Raw genomic sequence first — 9,825 nt, forward strand, 5'->3', positions numbered from 1 at the left:
AAACGATTCTTTTGATATAATTTAATAACAACAACAACATTATATTGGAAAAAAAAATTTGGAAAAGCAAAATCAGCAGCCAATATAATGTAGATTAACAACAATCTGTGTGTGTGTATCTTCCATGGGTTCATGTAGTTTGAAGAATTTTTTTTTCTCGCTTTTTTTTTGACAAACTTGTTTATCATTTTCAGTATCACTGATGATTGTGAACGAAAAACAACGACGACGGCAAAAAAAAGAGTAAAACAATGAATGATTAGAGTGAAAGTGAGAGTGAGAGTGAATGAAACTTGTCAATTTAATAAATTGAAATATTGCCTTGATAATGAAATATATTACATTGACATAAACATAACATACATAGATCAATAGATAACGATAAAAAAGACAACAGAGAGAGAGAGAGAGTCAGATTGATCCATCATTCCCATCCATTTGAGATAGAAACATGTGCCATTCGAAAAAGAAAAATGATTAAAAATATCGATATTATCGCCATATACAAATGTTTATCGATAGTCACATACACATACATTACATAACATAAATCACATACACATTTTACATTTGCTTGCTTGCGTAATCCAATCAAGATTAAGATTAATAATAATAATAATTTTTCCAGGAAAAAAACAAAACCAGGAAAAATGAATGGAATGGAATTCATAAAGAGATGTGACCTGGAAACAATCTCAGCTCGAAACCAAACCAGAAACAAAAATGAATAATTTTTTTTAGGTGAAAATGCCAAATATGTACACAATGTATGAATGAATTTGATGATGAACAAATAATTTTCTGTCTTTGTCTATGTAAATATGCAAATATAATCATCATCATAATGATGTCATCATTCAACAAACAAAAAAGTAATAATATTTTCTATTCAATTTTGTTTGTTATGTAACAGAAATGAAACATACATTGTTTTTGGCCTATGTTTCATTCAAATTCAAATCTGATCAAAAAAAAAAAAAAAAAAATTTAAAATTCAGAAAAATTCAACGCGAAAAAATCATATGCATTTTGTGTAACGAAAGGATTGAAGCAACGAAAACCAAACCAAAAAATCAGTGAAGAATTGACTTTAGCCAATGTGTGTGTGTGTTGTTTGGTGTTCGTCAAAATAATTTTCATCATCATATGTCATCATCATTATCATTAAAGTAGAGTGGAAAAAATAACCCCACATTGAAAAGAGAAAATCTGTTTTTGTTATTATTCTGGTGAAATTATTTTTCCAAACAACAACAACAACAGAATTACAATGGTGGCACACACACACACTTAACATTTTAATTAAAACAACCAGAAAAAACGACCTCGAAAACAAAACAAAAACAGAAAAATTCTCATTCCAAAAACAAACAAAAACAACAGAAAACATTATGAAAGCAATTTTGAATAGGAATTCAAAGCTTTTCTCTCACACTGCATCTCTAGATTTCCAAGATGATTGTCTTGGAATTTTCCAAACAAAAAAAGAATTTGCAATATTTTTTTCTCTGTTTCTTCAAATGTTTCATGTTACACAATGCTAATGTCTTTCTCTCGCTGTGTTTCTAAAAGCAAAATTAAAACAAAAACAAAACAAAATTCTTCTTCATTTGTCTGAGAGTAAATATATAACTGGACAAACGAAAAGAAAAAGGAGATATCCGTTATATTACAAACCAAAGAAACAAACAAATATTTTTTTTTTTACTAAGTGAAAATAAATTTACTTGAACACACTGAGAAGTTCCATGTAGATTTGTTTTTTGTTTTAGTCAAAGATTCATTTCAATCAAGAACAAACTGACTGACTGAGTGAGTGAAAAAAAAAACAGAAACAGATTCTGTAAATAAACCATTCAAAACAAAGTGAAAAAGAATATAGTGAATGTTGAAAGTGACCACAAAACAAAACAACAATCAAAAATTGAAAAAATCAAGTGGTTTTTTGGGATTCGATAAATGATTTTGCACCGAAACCAAAAAACAGGAAAAAAATCAATGTTTTTTTTTATGAAAGAACTAAAAGTTTTCAGCACAATTCGATTACCATCAGAAAAAGAAAAAGTTTAAAAATCGGTTTGATTTTTTTTCCTGGTTTTCTGGATCGAGAAATATGTCGAAAACTTTAAAGTTTTTTATGTGAATTTTGCGGCAAAAAAATGGATTTCCTGAAATGGTTCTTCCATCACGAAGTGAATAAAAAGTATTTATGGTAAAACCAGTTAAAGAAAAAAGATTAAACCATGATGTTTTCCATCATCATCATTATGTGAGTGAAAGAAAAATCGAATCAAATCAAGTTCCATTAGTGAGTGACAAATTCAACAAAAAAGTGTTGAAAGCATCACTAGTTTTTTTTTCATTGACTGTTTACCGAAAAAATAATAATCAGAATGGGTTGTTGTTGTTGAATGAAAGAAGAAAAAATCGATAATATGCAAAATAAGATTGAAGGAAATGTGTGATGCACTACACCTTTTCGTTTGGTTTTTATTAAAAAAACAACAGAAAATCAAAGATGGATCGAATCTTGTTTTTGTTTTTGAAGCTTATTCCAGAAACTAAATTTGCAAAAAAGTCTCTATATTTGGCAAAAAAATAAAAATCAAATTTTTTTGTTTGTAATTCAATCAAAAATCATTATCGATTGAAAGAGATTCGAAAGTCAAGATGATGATGATGATGACATCCATATATTTCAATAATTAAATTATCTTGTGGATCAATATAATCATTATGGACTTTTTCACAAAACAAACGAATGTCATCATCATACATAATGATTCCTAGATTCTCAATAGTGTATTTTTGTTTCTATAATTCAGAATTTCCCAAAAAAGCTAAATATTGTTTTTTAGGCCAATTTCGGTAAACAAATTGGGTACACAGAAAAACTGCTGCTGCTGCTGTATTGGGAAAAGAAGAAGAGAATATTTCATTCATTTTATGCATAAATTTTGGAATTGAAAAGATTTTTTTTTTGTTTTTGTTTTTTTCAGCCAAAAAATAGCATCATAAGTATATATGAATGGAAATGAAATGTTTATTGAAGCATACAAAATCTATTTGAATAAATGAAAAAAATGAAATGAAATGATTTCTTAGGCCATTCAAAACATATGTTTGTCACAACATATGAATTGATAAAAGAATTTTGTCAAAGAAAATCTAGTTTGGCAATAATCATCATCCCTTATTATCATCAATTATGGTCATAGGTCGACAAAATGGTACTATTCAAAACAAAACAAAAAAAAAGTCAATATGGTAATTTATTTTCTGAAAGAAAAAGAAAAAAAATTCCTATTTGAATATTGAAGGAATCATTCCATCAATCATTATGGATCATCATTTGGAAGCTTTTTTTCCAAGTTGAACCCAGAAAAAAAAATTGATGCTAAACAAATATTATTCATTTTTTTTTCGTAGAATCAATTTTGATAATGGCTAATAGTCGTGTATGTGTGTGTGTTCGTGATATATGTAAATGGCTTTCATCATTTCCTTTTTTATGGATCATCATCATTATCATTATTAGAAAAAATGTCAAAGTCATATTTACCGTTAACGTTAACACCGGAAACTGAACGAAGAGAGAGAGAGAAAGAGAAAAAACTGAACCCAAAAACAAACAAACAAAGGAAAAAATATCATTATTATTATTATGGTTGTTGTTGTTGTACAAGAAGCATCTTGAAAATCAACAACAACACTCCTTACATTCATATATTACATAAGTGTTGTTGTTGTTATTGTCATAAGTTGACAAAAACTTTAAATATGGATGTTTTTTTTGGGTGTCCAGTCAGCCAGTCAGTCAGTGATCGATACACAAACATAGATCATTGACTGAATCCATTGCTATCGAATAATGAAACACAAAAACAACATACGCCGTGTGTATTCTTAGGACTTGAGTGAAAAACGAAATAAATTTGAATAATAGTCTTCTTATTCTTGGAACATAGAAAAACAGAAAAAAAAACATAACATCGGTTTTTTTTGGTTATCCGAAATAAGAATATTTTGTTTGTTACTTTTCAATATAACGACATGGGAGAGAGATGGAGATGGAATAATATGATGCCTGATTTTCATATATCATTTTCCTGCTGTTGCTGTTTTTAATAGTGAAAAATTTTTTCCCCCGAAAACTTCAAGATATCGAGAGACTAGACTTATTGAAAATTTTTGAACAGAAAAAAATTCTTAAAACAAAATATTTATCAAGTCAGCGAGCGAGCAAGCAAGCACGATATTGAAGTAATTTTCCAATGAAATTGAACTAAATAATGAAAAAAAGAGATTTTTTGGCAATAAAAACAAACAAACATTGTTCAGGTCTATATTAATATTCAATTTCAAGGTAGAAAAGATGTTTGTTACCTTTTTTTCTCCAAAAATACCAGCTAGGTTTATTATTTGGTTTTCGATGAAGAAAAAAAAATCATCATTATTATGCATTACCATGAAATGCTAATCAGATGAGATTTTATTTTTTTTGGTAAAAAAATCAAAAATTCATATTTTTTCCTTGCAAAAATATGGAAAAGAAGGATTTACCAACATGACAATGGAATATTAAAAAAAATATATAATCTTTTCAAACAGAAAAATAGGTAAAAATACCTGTGCAATGTTTGCCAACGAAAAAAAAATGATAATTTTTTCCGAAGAAAATCCGTTTTGGAAGAAAAAAAAATCAATCACAAAAAAAAAGATTCAAAAAGTTGAATTCAAAATGATGAGGATTTTCATTTTGCTTGCTTTTTCCAAAAAAAAACTTACACATATAACAGACACGAAATGAAGATTTAATGATGATCATCACATAAAAAAGGATGCCAAGAAAACGATGAAGAAATTGATTCGGATCATAAAACACAATTTTATCAACAACAAAAAAAAACCGAAAAACCAAACTGAACAGAACCAGAAAAAAAAACATCAAAAGATAATTAATAACACATTTGATTGATTATATAATGATAATGATGTCTTGGCTGAAAAATATTTGATGTGTTAGTCGATGGATGATGATGCGGCTTTGATATTTTTCTGATATAATCATCAACAACAGCATCTAATGAATGAATTCAATTGATAATGATGTACAGCAAACATTAATTAATCAAACAAAACACATTAATTAATTATTATTTTTCAAACAAACAAAAAAAACACATTTCATTTGTTGTTATTGTTGTTGTTGGAACAAGTATCGAAATATGATCCATTCAGAGAGGAAAAAACACACACAGTGAACCTTGTTGTTGTTGTTTGTTTGGATCTTGTTTCAGTTCAGTCTTTTTTTCACAAACATTATCAACAACGAAAATGATGCTCAACCGAAAAAACATACATACATTCGAACATTCGAACATAACATACATACCGATGATGTGAAATGGCGAAAAAAAATATCATCAGCATCAACAGCATCACTCACGAAACAGAAAAAAACGGCCAGTGGAAAAAATTCAGTCAAAATGAGAGAAAAATGGATCTTGCAAAAAAAAACTTGATGATCAAGTCCCGCACGCTTGTTTTTGTTTTTGTTTTTTTCTCCCCATTTTGGAATGGAATAGGTCACAACAGAACATAGTCTCCGCGAATCGACAAGTATTTTTCTGCTGTTGCTGCTTCTTCTTTTGGCTCAAAAAAACATTCATTCGGCCATGATGATAGTTGCTGTTTGTTGTTGCAAAAAACAAGATTCAAAACAAAACCGAACCTCGACCATACCTTTTCGTCGTCTTCTTCTTCTTCGTTCATCGCATAACATTATTTAGCCAGTGGTAATATTGTTGTTGTTGTGGTAGCCGTGTGTAGCCATAGAAACGCGGACAACCACCAAAAACAACAACAACAAATATTTAACCACCAAACGAACGTAGATTATACACAGACAGGCAAATGAATGATTTTTTCTTTCTTTGGTAAAATACATTCGATAATAATCAATTGGATAATTAACAAAGAATTTCAATAATTTTGTTTAGTTCGGGGTGATTTGAAGCAACACGTATGTGATTTGTGGATGGAATGAATGATTAGTATCACATTCAAATGGTGAAGAATTTTTTCTTTTGAAAAAATATTGTATCATTCGGCGACAAACAAAACAAAACAGAAAAATCCAATGTCAAAAAAAAATCAAACAATCTCTATGTGTCAAAACAAGATCAAAAATAACAAAATCAAAATAAAAACATTTGGATGTCGGAATGTTTTTTCACATTCAAGCCGTTTTCTGTTCCTGTTTTATCAAAAAAAAAAACAAAAAAAATTTTATCAAATGCGCGCCATATATGTGAATGAAGTGAAGTGAAGCCATTTTTATATTATGTTTCAAACATGCATGATAAAAAATACAGTGTTTTTTTTTGGAGTTTGTGCAACCTACACACACACACACACATGCATGTCTGTTTTCCAAAAAAAAAAAATAATAAAGTTTCCATTCAGTTTTTATCCCTTGGTTCGGGTATTTTTGTCATATATTAAAAAAAAGGATCAAAATGAAACGAAACAAAAAAAATTTTTGTCATGGAACTTAGAGGCTTTAAGGTGTGTATGTCGGTAATGTTCCTGGAACCTATTGGTATGGTCTCTATTGTAATGATTTTTCAAATAGCAAGGTGGAAAGCAGTTACCGTTCAACGTTTATCAGTTTTTTTTCACACACACACATACCGAACACAGTCGTTTTTATATATAACAGATGGATTCGGCAAAATTAGTTGACAAATTTTTTCCAATGAAAATGAAATGAGCATGAATGAATGGATGAATTGAATGAAAATGGTCTTGAAGATTTTCTTCAAACAATTAATTCTTTTTTTGTTGTTGTTCGTATGTATGGCTAAAATGAAATGAAATGAATTAGGCTAATTAGGTTTTTGAAACAAATATAATAAAAGATAATGAAAATGATAATCTCCTTAAGTGTGTGTTTGTGCATCATCTCATAATGAAACAAAATTGTTTTTCTGTTTTTCTGTTTGTCATTTTGTCGATTTGAATGGCAATCGAATCGATCGATCGATTTGATTGAAATAATAAGGAAAAATTTTTCAATCAAACTAAGCTTTTTGTGACTGTCACATTGATTTTACAACCCGGTTGGAATGTGTGTGTTTGGTTACCCGAGTGAAAAATAAAATTTAAACAATAAATTGAAAAAACAACAATATGGTTTTTTTATGGTTATAATGTAAATAATGTGCATAGATTTACCGGTTTTTTCTTCGGTTCGGTTCCCGTCAGCATTGTATTTTTCCAATAAAAATTCTTTTCGAAAATGCTGTTGCTATAAGAAAGAAAAAAGACATCATCAATAAAGAAATCATAATAATAAAAAAAACTTGATATTCAAAGAAAAAAAAATCTACCTTGCAAAATGAATATAACAAAAATTGACCTCTTCCATATGATGAATACCTACCTGAATATCTTGTTAACCTAATTCTCGTTCGCTGGCTCGATCATTTCATTTCACACACACACAGGTTCATCAAAAAAAAAAATTTATTGATAATAAATGTCCAACCAAATCTATTTCTCTTCAATGAATGATGATGATGATGATGATCACCATAAATGTTAAATTGATAAAGAAGAAGAAGAAACCAAAATTCAGTTCGATCTCATCATCATTATCGATCGTAGGTCAACAAAAAAAAAGAACAAGTTCTATTTAAGAAAAGAAAAAAACGGTTGTTGTTGTAACAAGTTTGCTTGTTGTTGTTCTATCATCTCTGGTTACACCAATTCAATTCCCATTGATGATGATGATTTATTTTTTTCCACTCGAAACAAAACGAAAAAACAAAAACAATATGAATAAATTCAAACTGACCAAAAACCTAGTAAAAAAAAGATTCGAATGTCCGACAAAATTCCAATTTCGAATGAGCAAAAAAAAAAGATTCGAATCGGAAAAATAGACTATTTCGACTATTTCGACTTTAATAATGATAATTTCTATTCATTGAGTGTTTTTTTTGTTGTGTTATTTACGGTCGAAATCAAAATTGATGTTAATGAGCGATAAATATATCGAAAAAGTTAAACCAACCAAACCAACTGTGAAATTGAATTTGACGGACCGAATAATCGTTATTATCATTTCAACACAAAATATCTATATTCAATCCATATGGAAATCAAAAAGAATTTTCACCATCTTTTTTTTTGCTGCCCAAAACAAAGCTCATTAACCATATTCGGAAAAACGAATCCTCAATATTATCGATTTTTTTGGAAAAAAACAATGCCTGTCCTGTCCGGTTGAAAGTTATTTGAATTGGTCATTGTTTTCAAGCAAGCAGGTAAGTGATTAACCAACAAAGAACAAGTTTTTTCTTTAAAGCAGCAACAATGGACAATCGGATTGTTTATTTGGCGGAATACTGTTTTTCCCGCTTCAAAAAAAAGTGGACAAACATTATAAATAAAAGCATATTGAACATTCGAAAAACTCGAATTCATCTAGAAAAATTCTCGATATTCTTCAAACAAACAAACAAACAACAAAAAGAAAAAAAGAAAGCAAAACAATAATCATAAGGAACCAATCATTCGGTTCATTTATTCAATCAATTTTTCTTTTCTGGAAATCAAAAGAGAGACAATCTTTTATCGTTTTGTTTTTTCTTGTTTCATCATCGAAAATGATCAATTGACAAAACCAAAACAAATTAAGAGACAAAAAAAAGGAAGAAAAATCTTTCTTTCTCTCTTTTCGCTCGAAGCTTTTTCATTATCATTATTATTATTATTGCTTGTTCCATAAGAAAATTTGGAGCCACAAAAACATTCTCTCTCTCTCTCTCTTTCTCTTGGCTGAATTGGTTCGAATTATTATCATCATTATTTTGTTTGGTTTATTTTTTGCTCGTTATTTTTTCCAATTGTTCCTATATGTTCTCATTTCATTCGATGAAACATCACACACAAGGGATGATGATTATCAAGAGAAGAACGAAACCCACTCTTTTTCATCAACTGATTTTTTTTTGGTTTTTGTTTATTTCATTGAATAAATTATATTCAACAGGAACAACAACAAAAAAACAGCAGCAGCAAAACAAAATGAAACATTGATTGATTCAACCCCTTCATTTTGTTTAACCTCATTTCATTTTTGTCTTCTTCTGATCAATAAATATCGAGAAAAATCAATAATTTCAATATTGGTCAAGTCAAACAGAGAAACAAACAAAGTGATGAAATATATGCATCGATTATTGTAATCACCATAATTTTTCTGCTGTTGGTCGTAGGCCACAATGTATAAATCTTTCTTTTTTTTCAAAAAGATGCTTTAAGCAACAAAACAAAAAAATTATATTTTGCAAAATTGATCAAATTACAAACAAAACAAACAACGAGTAGGATGAATGGATGATTATGTTAAAGATCAAGGCCAATTTTCATCATCATCATTTTAATGATAATGATAAGACCGAAGAAAATCTCTTTGAAAAAAAAAGATTAATTAATGAATAATCATCAAGTTGATTTCTTTACCAAGAAATCATCCACATTCCACTTCCTCATCATTATCAAAACTCATCACAATCCGGAATAATCAGCGAGAAGAAGTTGAAAAAAAACCCGAAAAAAATAATCAAATCAAATCCCTTCCTAAAAAAAACATTTTAAAAGAAGAAAAATATTTTTTTTTCCAGTTTGATTACTACCAATGACAGTTTGATTTGTTGTATGGTATGTCCCCGGTGATGGGATTAATTTTTTTTTTTTGCAACTAGCTTTCAATGATGTAATGGTTTTTGAATTGCATAATTCTTGATTTTTCGT

This window comes from Dermatophagoides pteronyssinus, unplaced genomic scaffold (assembly GCF_027571235.1).
Source record: "Dermatophagoides pteronyssinus isolate colony J.1.1.1.1 unplaced genomic scaffold, Derpt_VIB-CSIC_2022.12 sq0018, whole genome shotgun sequence".
Classification (NCBI taxonomy): domain Eukaryota; kingdom Metazoa; phylum Arthropoda; class Arachnida; order Sarcoptiformes; family Pyroglyphidae; genus Dermatophagoides; species Dermatophagoides pteronyssinus.